A 4,668-nucleotide genomic window follows, 5' to 3' on the forward strand; every position below is an offset into this window, starting at 1 on the left:
TGAAGGGCAAAATTTGGCCCAGCATTTTAAAGGATCAGGAACTGACTTCTCCTGTCTTCCCACCCCTAACCTTACTAAAGAAATTGCGTGCTTATCCTTCCTCATCTACATTTTCAAACTTCAAAAGAATTTTGTAAGATGTATTTTGGCCATTGGGGGGCAAAATAACCTTTTGAAAACATCAAAAAAATGATTTAAAGAAAAGCTGAAAACAGTGACCTTAAGGTCTTTTTTCAGCTTTTTGTGAGGATGGTCTGTCAACTCTGCCTGTAATACAACTTACAATCCTTTAATTCATTCAGTTCCATAGAAAAATGCAATTCAATCAATATTCCCCAAAGTGCAGCACTTCTTAGCTGGAATAATACCTGATCCTGTGGTCCTCAACCAAGCAGCCCTCGTGGGTGTCCCAGATCCTGGTTTTCACGTGTTAGGAGTGTCTGTTCCTGTGACAGCCTGGCTAGACAAGGGTAGGAGCAAGTTATTAAACCTTTTAATTTCATCCAAATACCGTGTAATTAATAGTTTAAATAACACTGATGCACATAAATGACTGAATATATACATTTACAGGAATTAGCTCTTGATTTTGCAGAGCATTTCAAGCACACACTGAGGTTAAAGATTTCTATCAAAGACAAGGAAAAGTTTCTAAATAAATCTTTTTGCAGTGTTATAATTTGATGATATTTAGAAAACTTTTTTACTGTTATTATTTTGGGTAATTAATTGTCATTAATTTGCTATTAATGTGGCTCACAGAATAGTATCATGTAATGGTCTCTTCAGTAGCAGTACAGTTTAGACTGAAATTATTTGTGAAATATTCTATGCACATTATAACTCTAAACCAAAGGGAAAAAACCCCAATATTCTTTTTATTGTGGCGTTTATGATCAGTATAAAATAAATCTTACATTAGGACTCCACGAGCTCATCTTGATTGAGGGCTGAAAATGGTCTTTACATTGGCTATTGTCTCTAACCTTTAAAAAAAATCATTATATACTTTTTTGTTGGTGTTTGTGCTAAGGCATAGTCAGACCTGGATGCAGTTTAAAAAAAAAATCATCATTGTGGAAATGGACATGAAGACATTCATTTAAGATAATTACAATGATCTTCACTGGCAGAAGAATCTAAAGATTTATGTTTAACAGCAGGATTTCTCACTGCCATCCCATCAAAATCCCACTGGTAGGAGGAAGCCTTCCCCAGCTAGTGGAAAAGTCTGGATCACTCAAGGATAGGGACAGACTGGGTTAGCAAAAATACCTGCTCCTCTACTGAAATGCAGGACTAGGGCTGGTTTACACACATTTTGATTTTGCTGTGCTAGTGTATAATCACGTTTAGAACTGAAATTACACTGAGTGACATACAGTACATAGTAATGTAAAAAAAAAACCAAAACCTAAAAACCTCATCTCCTTGGGTGCCCTTGGAAATAGGAGTTTCTGGTTTAGGAGCTTCTCATCTATATCTGATAAAATCCTGTGGGAAAAAAAAAGTACAAAATTTCAGCTGTGGAAATGAGAGATTTCACTCTGAATTAAATTTCTCTGCTGTCAGATTTCCCATCAAACACAAACAGCAAATGGCCTGGGAAAATCTGCTACACCAAACGAAGGATTTGCTGTAGGTATGTACATATGTGTAGCCAAATCATGATGGTTCCTGGATCCACAGCCAGGATCACTTCTGTTCCACACTGGGACTGGGCAGCATCACTCTTCTCCCCGGAGTAATCAGGACATCCATTCCAGGTGCTTCAAACTCAGGCATCGCCAAAACCTCACAGTCCAAAAAATGCTGCTAAAAACTAAAGTAAATGAAAAGCCTCTGGGCAACAGTCATTTTCCCTTTTAAAATTTTACAAGAAAAATGTTTAGTTTATAAATAATCGCAGTAATTTTTGCAAGCACCCACTTGCCACCTGGTATGCTGAGAGAGTTGAGGACAGGGCTGTGAAAGTAAGTTAAAGTAGTTATGTTGTTTCTAAAGCACTTCTAGTGCAATATTTCTAATGCATGCAGATGCATTTGTATTTTTACATGACACTACAAAGACATGATTGGTTTGACATCTTTTACAAAAAAAAAACCCCAGCACAACATTTATTCTAGTCTTATATTCTGTGTGAATGAAATGGCGATGAAGGCAACCTGCCCACACAGACAAGGAAAAGATGGAAAATGCCAGAGCAGAGCGCACAAATTGAAAACAAACAGGTGGAAACCTTAGATAAACTTTTCCGTTGCTCCTTAGGGGGCAAAACACGGTGAATCGGAATTATTTTGCATCGCTTTTAAAAAGGCGTTGCCCTCCGTGTAACTCCGGTAACAAGTACCGAAAGCCCTTTCCCGGAGCAGAGAAATTGGAACTTGCCTGTCGGTGTGCGGGGGCAGCACCGGCGCTCACGGCCCCGCCGGCCCGCGGCGGCTGCTGCGTCCCGGTCCCGCATCCCGGTCCCGCATCCCGCCTGCCCGGCAGGACCCCGCGGTGCCCGCCCGGGGATGAACTTACCGCTCCCGCCCGCCGCCAGGTTCCGGCACCTCTGTCGCGTCCCGTCCCGTCCCGTCCGGCCGGGGTGTTTTTAAGCCGTCGCGGCCGGTGGGTGCGGCGGGGCTGTGTCGCACCTGGGCTCCGGGCTCCCCCCTCCAGCCTGGGCGACAGCGACCGCCCCTTCCCGGGCGGGTGGGTCATCAATCACGGAGCTGTCGGGGCGGCATCGCCTCCCGCTCGCCTCGACCTCCGCCCTCCCCCGCGCCCGGCCCCGGCTCCGTGCGGGTCCCGCCGCCGCTCGCCCCGCTCGCGCTGTTTTTCTTAGGATAAAGTAACGGTTTTGCTGGAGGAGAGAAATTTAATCGCTGGGCTGGGAGCTCAGGCGGTGCCCTGTTAAAAGCGAGCCCTTTCTCTTCGCTCCGCCGCCGCATCTCCGGCTCGCGGATGTTCCCGGTCGGAGCGGGTTCCCCCGGGCGAGGCTCCGGCCGCAGCCGCGGGGGCAGCGGGTCGCGGCTGACGGGCACCGCTCCGGGCACCGACACACACGGGATGGAAACGCGAACGGGATGGAAGAGGCGAGCCCGGGCGGGCAGAGAGGGGATTTAACAGGGAACGGGGAGCGATTAAAAATCAGTAACGCTAATGAGAAGGGACAGTCAAAATAAATACCGGGGTATGGAATTAGCCCAGAATAACATTTTGAACGAAGCCCGATTGTGCGATAAGAGAGACACAATAAATCAAGCCTCGGGAGCAGTGGAAAAACAAAGTCTGAGCGATTCGTTACCGGGTTTGCAGCCAAGAAAACTAAGGACTGAAAGTTTAGCGATAATTTGAAGTCCCGGGAAGGTAGGAGCCCGGTGAGGACCCGGCGGGGCGGGAGCGGCGCAGAGGGAGCCGGACACCTGCCTGCAGCCCCGCCCGGCCCGGCAGCTCCCGCACGTCCCAGCCAAACTGCCCGGCCCGAGAATTCCACCAGCGCCGCGCTGGGGAACGGGCCGGGGCTGCCCGCGGGCGGGACCCTGCCCTGCCCGGCCCCGCCGCCATTTCTGCCCCTGGCTGACATCCACGGCCCTGAGGAGCCGCCTCCGCCGGTCCGGAGAGGGCTGGATGGCAAGGAATGGCGTCGGTTCTGAACTGAAGCACTAAATTCTAAGTTAAGTACTTAATTCATCTGTAAATCTAAGTACTGAAACTGTGCCTCAACGTTTACCTTTGCCTGGTGCTGGCAGCCTCGCTGGGGGTTTCCCTTCAGCCATGAGGAGCTACTCTGACAAAAGCTACTCTTGTCAGTATGTACAGGGGAACGATGATGGACTTCACCGGCACCACAGACCATCCTTTGGCTTCCAGGATGCAAACGAATGAAGACACTGCTTCTCTGGAGGACAGTGGAGGAGCCTCCAAGCAGCCCTGCTAAGCCATGGTTTTTTTGGCCCCAAGTTTTCCAGGGCTGCCTCTAGCCCAAGTGAGCATTGCTGAATCCTTTCTACAGTCAAAACCTCTTAAAAATGTACTCGACAGACATCCCTCTGCTCAATCAGCTTCTGGGGCTCCATCAAGCAGTTCTTGCTTAAGGAACATATCCTTAAGCTTGTACTGAAAACACTCTGACTCTGTGATGTGATGTGGAAGAACTGATCCCAGACTCCGTAGGGAGCAGGGAGATTTGCCTTCCAGCACACAACTCTGGGGACCAGCTCTCCCACACCCCAAGGAGGTTTCTTGGTCTGCCCAGAAAATGCCTCCTAAGGAGGACTAAGAAATGCCTGCTCAAGGAGGACTTCTCCTCACTAGGCCATGGGATGCTCAGCTATGTCACTGACAGAGAACTCAACAGCAGGTGTCCCAACACCCTGAAACTTCCCAGCCACCCTAAATTAGCAGATTGTGAGTGCTGTGCTCCTCTCTGCTCTGATTGGATTAATGACACAGTGTCGGGTTCGGCTGTCTGTCTCTGCCCCGACACGGGTAGAGTGGTTCTTTGGTGGGCGCGATGCAAAGGATGAGTCTGGACTCTTCAGCTTTTCGATCTTCAGGTTGTTTATTATTTCTTATCTACAAAACTTTCTGTCTGCCCAACAGAGGTCTGATCTGCAAGCAGTCACAGGCACTCTCTGACCACCCACGGGGCGGTCATGTCTTTTTATACTAAAATCTACG

At 48.4% G+C, this 4,668-nt stretch overlaps 1 long non-coding RNA gene across 1 annotated transcript; it reads right to left on the reverse strand.

Annotated features, from left to right (window-relative positions):
• Positions 1 to 367: 367 nt before the first annotated feature.
• LOC143696115 (uncharacterized) lies at positions 368 to 4,435 on the reverse strand. The gene is made up of 3 exons (XR_013185523.1): positions 2,527 to 4,435; positions 1,423 to 1,494; positions 368 to 460 (listed from the first exon to the last, which is right to left on the reverse strand). It is a non-coding gene; the product is annotated as an uncharacterized LOC143696115 (long non-coding RNA).
• Positions 4,436 to 4,668: the final 233 nt, after the last annotated feature.

This window comes from Agelaius phoeniceus, chromosome 1 (assembly GCF_051311805.1).
Source record: "Agelaius phoeniceus isolate bAgePho1 chromosome 1, bAgePho1.hap1, whole genome shotgun sequence".
Classification (NCBI taxonomy): Eukaryota; Metazoa; Chordata; class Aves; order Passeriformes; family Icteridae; genus Agelaius; species Agelaius phoeniceus.